Source organism: Salmo salar, chromosome ssa19 (genome assembly GCF_905237065.1).
Source record: "Salmo salar chromosome ssa19, Ssal_v3.1, whole genome shotgun sequence".
NCBI lineage: Eukaryota > Metazoa > Chordata > Actinopteri > Salmoniformes > Salmonidae > Salmo > Salmo salar.
This window is the reverse complement of record NC_059460.1, coordinates 10,248,013-10,262,641: the sequence shown is the minus strand read 5'-3', so window position 1 is coordinate 10,262,641 and position 14,629 is coordinate 10,248,013. Positions and strand designations below refer to the sequence as shown.

Genomic DNA, 14,629 nt, shown 5'->3' with positions numbered 1-14,629 from the left:
CTATGTCCCCTCCCCTCTCCCCTCTTCCCCTCTCCCTGTTACAACATATAGTTCAGGCCTGCTATGTCCTCTCTCCTCTCCCCTCTCCCTGCTACAACATATATTTCAGGCTTGCTGTGGGGAGACATTGATTAATTGAACATGTCGTTGGGAGCTCTTTGTTTACAGCTGAAGCTAAGCGCTCGGGTCAGACACCAGGGGGATGTTCCTGTAGAGAGAACAGGAGTTTATGTATCCTTCACTCTCCCCCTGTCTCCACCTGCTTCCACTAGAGACTAATGTTAGACAGCTATGCTGTTGTGTCTGGGTCAGATACCAGGGGGATGTTCCTATAGAGAGAACAGGAGTTTAGTTCTCCCCCACTATCTCCCCCACTGTCTCCCCCTGCCTCCACAGGCTCATGTTAGACAGAGGATTGTTGTGTTGGGGTCAGCCACCAGGGGAATGTTCCCGAGGAGAAGACAGTCATTTTTGTCTCTCCCCACTGTCTCCACACTGTCTCCTTTATGTCTTACACTTTCCATGTATTAGATTTCCCAGATTGATATTGACGCTATGGATGATAGGATGATAAGATGATAGGATCTCAATATATGAGCTACCACACAGCCCTGTTGGAAGACTCTTACTATAGTGTAGACGAAATAGCACTTTAATATCCCCTATGTTTCCTATCGATCTGAAAAAAGATTGCTCTATGATGGACAAAACTATTAAGGAGCTCGGGGAGAGCGAGAGCTCCAAGAAAGACCCAGCATTTAACAGTCTAGTGGTCTGGGCTAGTGGAGCTGGAGACAGTGGAGGTGGAGAAGGTCCCATACACATACGGTCCCACACATTCCGTTATTGGGTTACAACTCCTGAAAAACCAATAAAGCTATGTGTTGGAGCATCTGAGTGTGTAGGTGGGCCCCAACTTAACTTTATTATGAGTTTTCCCATCCCAGAATTATTCTCTCTCTCTCTCTCTCTCTCTCTCTCTCTCTCTTTACTCTCTTTCTATCAGTCTCTTTCTCTTGGTCTTTCTCAGGGACTCTCTCTCCCCTCATTCTCCATCTCCCTCTCTCTCTCTCTCTCTCTCTCTCTCTCTAGCTCTCTCTCTAGCTCTCTCTCTCTCTAGCTCTCTCTATCGCTAGCTCTCTCTCTCTCGTTGTAAAATTGTCTATTCTGTATAAATAGGTTTCTGGTGCTGTAGATTTGTCATCTGTCTTTTTACCCATGGTGCATTGCACCAGTTCGAGATGCGCATCCAGCCGACGCTAATGAGATCGCTGATGTCGCTGATGTTGTCATTGTTACTGTTGTAATTTGTTGTTGCCGTGGCAATCTTCTCAACCAAATGCACCCGTTATTACTCCTCACTTATATTCATCATCGGTAGCAGAGGGACAGCAGAGAGACAAACAAACACACCGGGTTTGATTAATGTGATTTAATATAAATAAATCACAAGAGATGGGTTTCTGAGCCATGTCCATTAGTTTAATAAAGTTCACTGCTGGAGCCTCTGTTAGTGAAAATGTTCGTGCTTCATTTCTCTGTTATCTGGAAAACCTGCAACAAGTTCCCAGTCAGTCTTTCTTGGCTCAAAGTAGAGAAGAAATTGACTGCATTAATTAATGTTTTTGTGCGAACTAGTATTGTTTAAAATTCAAAATTGTCTGTATAATCAACTTACATATACAGTACCAGTCAAAAGTTTGGACACACCTACTCATTCCAGGGTTTTTCTTTATTTTTGCTATTTTCTACATTGTAGAATAATAGTGAAGACATCTACACTATGAAATAACTCATACGGAATCATGTAGTAACCAAAAAAGTGTTAAACAAATCAAAAAATATTTTATATTTGAGATTCTTCAAAGTAGCCAACCTTTGCCTTGATGACAGCTTTGCACACTCTTGGCATTCTCTCAACCAGCTTCATGAGGTAGTCACCTGGAATGCATTTCAATTAACAGGTGTGCCTTGTTAAAAGTTAATTTGTGTAATTTCTTTCCTTCTTAATGTGTTTGAGCCAATCAGTTGTGTTGTGACAAGTTAGGGGTGGTATACAGAAGATAGCCCTATTTGGTAAAAGACCAAGTACATATTATGGCAAGAACAGCTCAAATAAGCAAAGAGAAATGACCGTCCATCATTACTTAAAGATATGAAGGTCAGTCAATCTGGAACATTTCAAGAACTTTGAAAGTCTCTTCAAGTGCAGTCACAAAATCCATCAAGCGCTATGATGAAACTGGCTCTCATGAGGACCGCCACAGGAAAGGAAGATGCAGAGTTACCTCTACTGCAGAGGATACGTTCATTAGAGTTTCCAGCCTCAGAAATTGCAGCCCATATAAACGCTTCACAGAGTTCTGACACATCTCAACATCAACTGTTCAGAGGAGTCTATGTGAATCAGGCCTTCATGGTCGAATTGCTGCAAAGAAACAACTACTAAAGGACACCAATAAGAAGAAGAGACTTGCTTGTGCCAAGAAATACGAGCAATGGACATTAGACCGGTGGAAATCTGTCCTTGGTCTGATGAGTCCAAATTTGCGATTTTTAGAGTAGGTGAACAGATGATCTCTGCGTGTGTGGTTCCCACCGTGAAGCATGGAGGAGGAGGTGTGATGGTGTGGGGGTGCTTTGCTGGTGACACTGTCTGTGATTTATTTAGAATTCAAGGCACACTTAACTAGCATGGCTACCACAGCATTCTGCATCGATACGCCATCCTATCTGGTTTGCGCTTAGTGGGACTATCAATGTTTTCTTTAACAGGACAATGACCCAACACACCTCCTTCAAGACTGTTGGAAAAGCATTCCAGGTGGAGCTGGTTGAGAGAATGCCAAGAGTGTGCAAAGCTGTTATCAAGGCAAAGGGTGGCTACTTTGAATAATCTAAAATATAAAAAGTATTTTGATTTTCTTTTCTGGTTACTACATTATTCCATATGTGTTATTTCATAGTTATGCTGTCTTCACAATTATTATACATGTGGAAAATAGTAAAATTAAAGAAAAACCCTTGAATGAGTAGGGGTGTCCAAACTTTTGACTGGTACTGTAGCTAGGAGAAAGATATACTTACCCCACCAGACATGCCACCAGGGGTCTCTTCACATTCCTCAAATCCAGAGCGAATTCAAGGCAATGCAGTATTATATAGAGCCGTGATCACATGGAACTCCCTTCCATCTCAAATATTATATAATTATATAATTTGTAATTATTTTTCATTTATTTATTTTTCTTTCGAAAATGGCGCCGGAATAAATGGCAGCAGTTTTACGGGCGCCCAACCAATTGTGCTATTATTGTCACATCCTGACCATAGAAATATGTTATTTTCAATGGTAGAGTAGGTCAGTCAGGGTTTGACAGTTTTTTTTTTCTAGTTTAGATTTTCTATGTTGTTATGTTCTAGTTTTTGTATTTCTATGTTGGGTTTTGTTTGGGATGATCTCCAATTAGAGGCAGCTGGTCATCGTTGTCTCTAATTGGAGATCATACTTAAGTAGGTGTTTTTCCTACCTGGGTTTATGCGAGATTGTTTTTGAGTTTATGTTGCAACTTTTTGTTCGTTCAGTTCATTGTATATGTATTGCATAGTTTCACAGTGAAAATTAAATGTGGAATGACACACATGCTGCACTTTGGTCCGCTCCTTCCTACGACAACCGTGACAATTATGTGTTTTTTTTGCGTTATTTGTAACTTATTTTGTACATAATGTTTCTGCAACCGTATCTTATGGCAAAAAAGAGCATCTGGATATCAGGACAGTGATCACTCACCTCAGATTAAACAAAGATCTTTTCTTCAACAAGCAGGATGCACAGGACATTCTCCGAACACCCAACAAGGCCAACATCCAAGTTATTTGCAAGAGGAAAAGGCGCAGGTACAGAGGACACAGAGCGGGATGCCTCGTGAGGATCCGCAGAAGGCGAGTGGGAACGCTGCCATTACCGCCAATATTACTCGCCAACGTGCAATCATTGGACAATAAATTAGAGGAGGTACGATCACGAATATCCTACCAATGGAACATCAAAAACTGTAATATCCTATGTTTCACGGAATCGTGGCTGAATGATGACATGGATATTCAGCTAGCGGGATATATGCTGCACCGGCAAGATAGAACAGCACACTCCTGTAAGACGAGGTCTGTGCATATTTGTAAACAACAGCTGGTGCACGAAATCTAAGGAAGTCTCTAGATTTTGCTCGCCTGAAGTTGAGTATCTTGTGATAAATTGTAGGCTACACTACTTACCTAGAGAGTTTTCAGCTATACTTTTCGTGGCTGTTTATTTACCACCACAGACAGATGTTGGCACTAAGACCGCACTCAGTCAGCTGTATAAGGAAATAAGCAAACAGGAAACCACTCACCCAGAGGCGGCGCTCCTAGTGGCCGGAGACTTTAATACAGGGAAACTTAAATCAGTTTTACCTCATTTCTATCAACATGTTAAATGTGCAACCAGAGGGAAAAGAATTCTAGATCACCTTTACTCCACACACAGAGACACGTACAAAGCTCTCCCTTGCCCTCCATTTGGTAAATCCGACCACAACTCTATCCTCCTGATTCCTGCTTACAAGCAAAATTAAAGCAGGAAGCACCAGTGACTCGGTCTATAAAAAAAGTGGTCAGATGAAGCAGATGCTAAACTACAGGACTGTTTTGCTATCAGAAACTGGAACATGTTCCGGGATTCTTCCGATGGCATTGAGGAGTACACCACATCAGTCATTGGGTTTATCAATAAGTGCATCGAGGACGTCGTCCCAACAGTGACTGTACGTACATACCCTAACCAGAAGCCATGGATTACAGGCAACATTCGCACTGAGCTAAAGGTTAGAGCTGCCGCTTTCAAGGTGCGGGACTCTAACCCGGAAGCTTATAAGAAATCCTGCTATGCCCTGTGACAAACCATCAAACATTCAAAGCGTCAATACAAGGCTAAGATTGAATCATACTACACCGGCTCCGACGCTCGTCTTATGTGGCATGGTTTGCAAACTATTACAGACTACAAAGGGAAGCATAGCCGCGAGCTGCCCAGTGACACGAGCCTGCCAGACGAGCTAAATCACTTCTATGCTCGCTTTGAGGTAAGCAACACTGAGGCACGCATGAGAGCATCAGCTGTTCCGGAAGCCTGTGTGATCACGCTCTCCGGATGCCGACGTGAGTAAGACCTTTAAACAGGTCAACATTCACAAGGCTGCGGGGCCAGATGGATTACCAGGACGTGTGCTCCGGGCATGTGCTGACCAACTGGCAGGTGTGATCACTGACATTTTCAACATGTCCCTGATTGAGTCTGTAATATCAACATGTTTCAAGCAGACCACCATAGTCCCTGTGCCCAAGAACACGAAGGCAACCTGCCTAAATGACTCGTTCCATAGCCGTGAAGTGCTTTGAAAGGATGGTAATGGCTCACATCAACGCATTATCCCAGAAACCCTAGACCCACTCCAATTTGCATACCGCCCAAACAGATCCACAGATGATGCAATCCCTATTGCACTCCACACTGCCCTTTCCCACCTGGACAAAAGGAACACCTATGTGAGAATGCTATTCATTGACTACAGCTCAGCGTTCAACACCATAGTACCCTCGAAGCTCATCACCAAGCTAAGGACCCTGGGACTAAACACCTTCCTCCGCAACTGGATCCTGGACTTCCTGACAGGCCCCATCCAGGTGGTGAGGGTAGGTAGCAACACATCTGCCATGCTGATCCTCAACACTGGAGCCCCCCAGGGGTGCATGCTCAGTCCCCTCTTGTAATCCCTGTTCACCAACGACTGCATGGCCAGGCACGACTCCAACACCATCATTAAGTTTGCAGACGACACAACAGTGGTAGGCCTGATCACCACAACGATGAGACTGCCTATAGGGAGGAGGTCAGAGACCTGGCCGGGTGGTGCCAGAATAACAACTTATCCCTCAACGTAACCAAGACTAAGGAGATGATTGTGGACTACAGGAAAAGGAGGACCGAGCACGCACCCATTCTCATCAACAGGGCTGTAGTGGAGCAGATTGACATCTTCAAGTTCCTCGGTGTCCACATCACCAACAAAGTAGAATGGTCCAAACATACCAAGACAGTCGTGAAGAGAGCACGACAAAGCCTATTCCCCCTCAGGAAACTAAAAAAATTTGGCATGGGTCCTCAGATACTCAAAAGGTTCTACAGCTGCACCATCGAGAGTATCCTGACTGGTTGCATCACTGCCTGGTACGGCAATTGCTCGGCCTCCGACCGCAAGGCACTACAGAGGGTAGTGCGTACGGCCCAGTACATCACTGGGGCTAAGCTGCCTGCCATCCAGGACCTCTACACCAGGCGGTGTCAGAGGAAGGCCCTAAAAATTGTCAAAGACCCCAGCCACCCCAGTCATAGACTGTTCTCTCTGCTACAGCATGGGAAGCGGTACCGGAGTGCCAAGTCTCGGTCAAAAAGGCTTCTCAACAGTTTTTATCACCAAGCCATAAGACTCTTGAACAGGTAATCAAATGGCTACCCGGACTATTTGCATTGTGTGCCCCCCCCCCCAACCCCTCTTTTACGCTACTGCTACTCTCTGTTCATCATATATGCATAGTCACTTTAACCATATCTACATGTACATACTACCTCAATCAGCCTGACTAACCGGTGCCTGTATATAGCCTCGCTACTGTTATAGCCTCGCTACTGTATATAGCCTCGCTACTGTATATAGCCTCGCTACTGTTATAGCCTCGCTACTGTATATAGCCTCGCTACTGTTATTTTTCACTGTCTTTTTACTGTTGTTTTTATTTCTTTACTTACCTATTGTTCACCTAATACCTTTTTTGCACTGTTGGTTAGAGCCTGTAAGTAAGCATTTCACTGTAAGGTCTACCCCTGTTGTATTCGGCGCAAGTGACAAATAAACTTTGATTTGATTTGAGGTGGGTGCTTACATTTGTCCTATTTTACACATGTACAAGTGTGTATTACACGCATGTGAATTGGAATTTCGTTTTTTGCATATCACACTCCCCTTGAGGCACCCTCGTATAGTGGGGTCCCGGTCAGGGATCAGACATTATTGACAGCGACCCTGGAGCAATTAGGGTTAAGTGCCTTGCTCAAGGGCACAGACAGATTTTTCACCTTGTCGGCTCTGGGCTACAAACCAACGACCATTCGGTTTCTGGCCCAACGCTCTTAAACGCTAAGCTAAATTACTCAAACAAACAGCAAAATCTGCTTCAAAAAGCAAATATAACAACACCTTACAGCACCACACCTCTCCCCTATCTGACCTAAATAATATGGATATGTACTAATATACAGTTGAAGTCGGAAGTTAACGTACACTTAGGTTGGAGTCATTAAAACTTGTTTTTCAATCACTCCACAAATTTCTTGTTAACAAACTATAGTTTTGGCAAGTCAGTTAGGACATCTACTTTGTGCATGACACAAGGAATTTTTCCAACAATTGTTTACAGACAGATTTTTTCACTTATAATTCACTGTATCACAATTCTAGTGGGTCAGAAGTTTACATACACTAAGTTGACTGTGCCTTTAAACAGCTTGGAAAATTCCAGAAAATTATGTCATGGCTTTAGAAGCTTCTGATAGGCTAATTGACATCATTTGAGTCAATTGGAGGTGTACCTGTGGATGTATTTCAAGGCCTACCTTCAAACTCAGTGCCTCTTTGCTTGAAATCATGGGAAAATCAAAAGAAATCAGCCAAGACCTCAGTAAAAGAATTGTAGACCTCCACAAGTCTGGTTCATCCTTGGGAGCAATTTCCAAACGTCTGAAGGTACTACATGCATCTGTACAACCAATAGTACGCAAGTAATAACATCATGGGACCATGCAGCCGTCATACCGCTCAGGAAGGAGACACGTTCTGTCTCCTAGAGATGAATGTACTTTGGTGCGAAAAGTGCAAATCAATCCCAGAACAACAGCAAAGGACCTTGTGAAGATGCTGGAGGAAACAGGTACAAAAGTATCTATATCCACAGTAAAACGAGTCCTATATCGACGTAACCTGAAAAGGCGATCAGCTAGGAAGAGGCCACTGCTCCAAAACCACCATAAAAAAGCCAGACTACGGTTTGCAACTGCACATGGGGACAAAGATCGTACTTTTTGGAGAAATGTCCTCTGGTCTGATGAAACAAATATAGAACGGTTTGGTCATAATGACCATCATTATGTTTGGAGGAAAAAGGGGGAGGCTTGCAAGCCGAAGAACACCATCCCAACCGTGAAACACGGGGGTGGCAGCATCATGTTGTGGGGGTGCTTTGCTGCAGGAGGGACTGGTGCACCTCACAAAATAGATGACATCATGAGGTAGGAAAATTATGTGGATATATTGAAGACATCAGTCAGGAAGTTAAAGCTTGGTCGCAAATGGGTCTTCCAAATGGACAATGACCCCAAGCTTACTTCCAAAGTTGTGTCAAAATGGCCTAAGGACAACAAAGTCAAGGTATTGGAGTGGCCATCACAAAGCCCTGACCTCAATCCTATAGAAAATTTGTGAGCAGAACTGAAAAAGCGTGTGCGAGCAAGGAGGCCTACAAACCTGACTCAGTTACACCAGCTCTGTCAGGAGGAATGGGACAAAATTCACCTAACTTATTGTGGGAAGCTTGTCGAAGGCTACCCAAAACGGTTGACCCAAGTTGATAAATTTAAAGGCAATGCTACCAAATACTAATTGAGTGTATGTAAACTTCTGACCCACTGGGAATGTGATGAAAGAAATAAAATCTGAAATAAATCATTCTCTCTACTATTATTCTGACATTTCACATTCTTAAAATAAAGTAGTGATCCTAACTGACCTAAGACAGAGAATTCTTACTATTATTGAATGTCAGGAACTGTGAAAAACAGAGTTTAAATGTATTTGGCTAAGGTGTATGTAAACTTTCGACTTCAACTGTACGCATGTAACTGACCGTTGGACCTTTTTTGGTTCTATTGTTCTTATTTTAAATGTGTTCAGTCATGTTCTATGTTTGTCACGTTCTCACCAGTATGAGGGTTATTTTGTTAGTGTAGGCTGGTCAGGACGTGGCAGAGGGTATTTGGTTTATGTGGTTCGGGGTGTGTGTATTATGTAGAGGGTAGTTGATTTATGTATTCCGGGGTTTTTGGTCACTGCTCTGTTAGTCTATGTTCTTTCTAGTTAGTCTGTTTCTATGTGTAGTTAATTGGGGTGTGGACTCTCAACTGAAGGCAGGTGTTGTCTAGTTGCCTTTGATTGAGAGTCCTATATATTAGGGTGTGTTTGTATTTGTATTTGTGGCAGGTTGTCACTTGAATTGCTGTCTTGTGCCTTCAAGTCTGTCTTCGTCGTCCATCGTTTTATTTTGTTTGTAGTAGTGTTTTCATTAAAGTTAATTATGAGCACTCAACCCGCTGCGCCTTGGTCCATTCCTGACGACCGTCGTTACAATGTTTTGTTTGGATCCCAGGAAGAGTAGCTGCTACTTCAGCAACAGCTACTGGGGATCCAAATAAAATACTAAACAAGTATCCAGTACATTTCTGGGAGTCAGGTGGAGTGTTGGTTGGAACTGTACCCTGTATTTCCTTCATCTCTCCAGGACCAGGGTTGCCTAACCCTACTGTATTATATGTGGTGTACTGTCCTTCTCCAGAGTCCCTGAGCCTACATGTTCTTGTCTGTGTGGATGTCCTACTGCAATAGTTAGCCTGCATGTCCACGATGTGAAGGTCAGTAGGAATGTTCTACGTGTTACCCTATCGATCTGTCAGTGAGCTCTCCTTCACTCTCCTCCATGTATTATTTCTCTCTTTCTTCCTACCCACCTCTCTGCCTGCCTCCCCTTCACTTCCCTCGCCTCCCTCTCTTCTTCTCCCTCGTTCCCCTCTTGTTGCTGTGCTGCCTGTCATTATATATCCCTTCTTCCCTCTATCTTTCCCTCTCAACTCCCTCATGCTCCCCAGCTGTTGGCCTGGGTGTAAAGCTGTGGGACCTAGCTCTGCACCTGGACATTAAACAATGACTCACTCACTACTCGGAGGAACAGACCCCGCATAGCAATGGAGCTGAGAAAGGGAGAGAGGGTGAGGGAAAAAGAGCGGGATGAAGGATGTGAGGGAGAGAATGAAGGAGAGTTGGGAAAAAGGTAGGGAGAGGGAAGAAGGGAGGGAGAGAGAAAGAGAAGAGCGAGAGATTGGGACATAGATTCAATAATAGCCAATCTGCCCAGTTAAAATATGAGTGAATAATGTTTAATGATAGTCATCAAGCCTCATCAATACCTCTGTCTATTAGTCAGAGCACTCTCTTCCTGATAGACCAATATAATTGGTATAATTGGTGGCCTGTCACATTGTCCAGAGAAGAATAATTAACTCCATTCCACAATTAAGGGTGCCATTGATCTGTTGAAACAGCCTATTATTGCAGTTTAAGAGGTAGAGGAATCAATGGCATGAGAAGGTATGGAGAAAGAGAAAAGAGAAAAGAAATGAGGAGGGAGAGTAAGGGGTGGAGGAAGGAGAGAGAATGTGAGAGAAAGAATTAAAGTGAAATAAAGAGACAGAGAGCGACTCTTGATGCTAAGACATGTTGAAGAATCCCCTCTAAAAGGGAGGGTGGAAAATACAAGTGTTGACAACTATTATTTCGTCCCCCTATTAGGGGTGTAACGGTTCACCAAACTCACGGTTCATATGTATTTTTGAGGTCAGTCCACGGTTTGGTTTTGGGGCAATGGGAAAATAAGATGCCAACAGTTACTGTAGTTAATTGTAGTTTATTTAAGAAAATACAAGGTGTTGGTATTTCTGATTCCATATATGATCATGAGTCATATAATGCCTGGTGTAAGCACCATCAGGAATAACAACACTTTGGATTTTCTTATATTACATTTTATTACAACGTGCGCATAGGCTCTAGCTGTTTTAACGGAATAGCCTGAAATGTGTTTTTTTTTTTACTCAGATTTACTCGAAGCATACCATGCAGCATATGCATGGCCTATAGTCAGAAGACGTAGTGTCATTTTGTATTTTATCTTCCCCAGGAGCAGTTATTGGTTTGGGATCTGTGGTTCAACTTTTGATCGCTGGAGCTAGATGCAGTGGGTGTGTAGAATATGTGTGTGTTTCTATATGAGGGTGTGTATTTAGGATAAGCGTGTTTGTTCAGGCCTGCCACAATATACAACTGTGTATAGGTCCCACATGGGTGCAATGGTATTTCTCTCTTCTGTGTTGTGTTGGATTTGCCTGGCACGCGATCAAAAGAGTGGCCCTTCTATGTGAATGTGTTTGTATGAATGAATGAATGACATTTTATTTTGGTGTCAAATCGCCAGTTGGCAACCCATCCCTAATGGCATTAATTGACACATTAACAAACTTCACAATAATTCACTGTGATAATTCAGTAATAATTCTTCTGGAGTTCTGTGCAGTGTGCACCACATAAAGAGTGAAAAATAAATCAATATATAGTAGAATGTGTGGGTGGGTGGGTGGGTGTAACAGCCTTATGAAGTCACTTGCCTTTGATCTGCTGGATCATAAGGTCCTATGGGTTTATATGTGTCTATTTACACATCCACAGCTCTAACCACACACACACACACACACACACACACACAGCCCCTAACAAGACAACAGGGCTTAGTGCTTGTGTTTACATATGGATAATCCCTAACACAAACTCTATTCAAAGATTTACAGACTCACTGGCTAATATAGACAGAGCACTGTGGGACCACCAATGTCATGATAAAGATGTTATTATTTATTCTCCCTTTTCTTTCTCTTGCTATTTCACATTCCCTCCCTCACCTCGCCACTCTTTCCCTCGTCTCTCTCCTCCTCTCATTTTCACACCCTTCTCTCCATCTCCCATCTTCTCTGTCAAAGCCTCTGTCCTCTCTACTCTCCGCTCTTTTTCTGTCTCCATACTCTCCTCCTCTCTTCTTCTCTCTCTACTCTTCTCCTCTCTTCTCCTGTCTCTCTACTCTCCGCTCTTCTTCTGTCTCCATACTCTCCTCCTCTCTTCTGTCTCCCTACTCTCCTCATCTCTTCTTCTCTCTCTACTCTTCTCCTCTCTTATCCTCTCTCTACTCTCCGCTCTTCTTCTGTCTCCATACTCTCCTCCTCTCTTCTGTCTCCCTACTCTCCTCATCTCTTCTTCTCGCTCTACTCTTCCCCTCTCTTCTCTTGTCTCTCTACTCTCCGCTCTTCTTCTGTCTCCATACACTCCTCCTCTCTTCTGTCTCCCTACTCTCCTCATCTCTTCTTCTCTCTCTACTCTTCTCCTCTCTTCTTCTGTCTCTCTACTCTTCACCTCTGTTCTCTCTATCGTTCTCCCATTATGAAGGTCATTCTAAAAGCTAAAGTGCTTTGAACAAGCTCACAATGATATCAAAAGTAACCTGTCCTGAACCTGTTATCACACACACACACACACATTCACCAGCAGACACACACTTTATTTCTCTTTCTGACATTTAAATGAATTTGAGACTGAGACTATGCAATCCTCCACCCTTCCTCCACTCACCTGCATCTCAGTTGCCATATTAACAATGCAATAACCTGGCAGAGATGGTATTGAAATGAACCAACTGCAGCAGATGCGACAGAGATATTATTTGGTTTATTTATTTATTTTGTGTCTGTTGCTTTTTTGGATTCAGTTTACCATTCATGAATATTTGAGTGTTTGTGAGGGTGGGAGAAAAGCAGAGATTCAGTGCGGAAGAGGAGAAAGAGGGGAGGGAGAGGGAGGAGGCAGCAAGCTAGAGATAATCAGTGTGAGTGTTTGTTTGCACTTGCCCAAGTCATATGTGTACATGTACCCACATTTACATTATGTATACCAGTGGCGGTCGGTGCCATTTAAGATGAGGCATGATGCAGAATGTTTTTTTTTAATGAGCATGGCCTTATTTATATTAGCATATTGGATGACTGTCATTCATATTCCATTCACCCAGCTCAGTGTAACATCAATTGGTTTATGCTACTACATGATACTGAAATTTTCCCAGTACCCATCATGAGGTTGCTACAACCTAGCCTACGACTGAACATTTACAACGTAGGTGCACAGGTCGGGAGAATATTTAGTTATCAAGGTGACAGTGACACGTTCAATACCGCCTTGCACACTTTTGCTGATCTAGGGTGTAATCGCTTGCCAATGGGTGTAGGGTGTAATCAGTTGGCAATGAGAGTTTCTTGGGGACAAATTCAGGTATGTTTATCCCCGTTTCATTCCGTTTGCTTCCATTTAAGAAATGTTTTTCAACAGAATCGGCAGAATGAATACAACCCTGTTCACACGAAAACAGTTCACTTTCATAGCAGCCACATAAAAACAGCATGATCACTTTGCTAGTTGTATATATATTTCCTTCTCGCAACTATCTACACTCTCCCTCCTCTCACCTTTTCCCTTCACTTGTGGACTTCAGTGCACAACACATCAGCTGTCTGTGACCAGGCGAAAAAACCTTTCCAAGCAAAACCTTCATATCAAGACCGCTAACCACTACACACAGCCTACATCGTTGTCACGTCATATTCAACTAGAACTACTAGAAGTAGTAACCCACTACAATCATGCAGTACAGTGTACAGTCAGAAAGCAGTTTAGCAGTTACACCAGATGGCCCCGGTGACAATAAAATCATAAAACCAAAAGCTTACTGACTTGGAAGAGTTCCAGTGTTGGATAGCCATAGCCAGCTAACTAACATAGCATCCCTCTCTGTTTGAGCCGGGTGTTTGAGTAGGCTAAACTAGCTAGCTGCATAAGTAGTTTAGCAGTTACACCGGCAGGCCCCTGTGGCAATATATTAATAAAACCAATGTCTTTCCTTGACTTGGAAGAGTCCCAGTGTTGAATAGCCATAGCCAGCTTACTAACATAGCACCCCTCTCTGTTTGAGCCAGGTGTTAAAGTAGGCTAAACTAGCTAGCTGCATTTGCTAGCTAAGTGAAAGTGAAAAACATACAAACAAATATCTCTCTCTCTCTCTTTGCTTTTCCTTTAATTTGGAAGAAATTAATTTGTTCAAAACTGTTCAACTATTGTCTTTTTCTCTCTTTGAGTGAACTGCTCAACACATTGTATGCACTGCAGTGCTAGCTAGCTGTAGCTAATCATTTCAATACTAGATTCCTTCTCTGATCCTGTGATTGGGTGGACAACATGTCAGTTCATGCTGCAAGAGCTCTGATAGGTTGGAGGACGTCCTCCGGAAATTGTCATAATTACTGTGTAAGTCTATGGAAGGGGTGAGAACCATTATCCTCCTAGGTTTTGTATTGAAGTCAATGTACCCAGAGGAGGACAGAAGCTAGCTGTCCTCCGGCTACACCATGGTGCTACTCTGCAGAGTGCTACTGAGAACAATATAGGCCGTCATTGCAAAACAGTGTGTTTTAATCAATTATTTGGTGATGTGAATATATTTAGTATAGTTTTATCTAAGATGGATAACCTTAATGTTTCAATATATATATAAAAAAATGAAATTCATTGAGGAAGATGGTCCTCCCCTTCCTCCTCTGAGGAGCCTCCAT

At 43.0% G+C, this 14,629-nt stretch overlaps 1 protein-coding gene across 2 annotated transcripts in view; it reads left to right on the top strand.

Annotated features, from left to right (window-relative positions):
* Nucleotides 1-14,629, top strand: part of LOC106578422 (catenin delta-2) — a 462,724-nt gene that overhangs the window by 69,552 nt on the left and 378,543 nt on the right. The gene's annotated exons all lie outside the window — the stretch shown is intronic.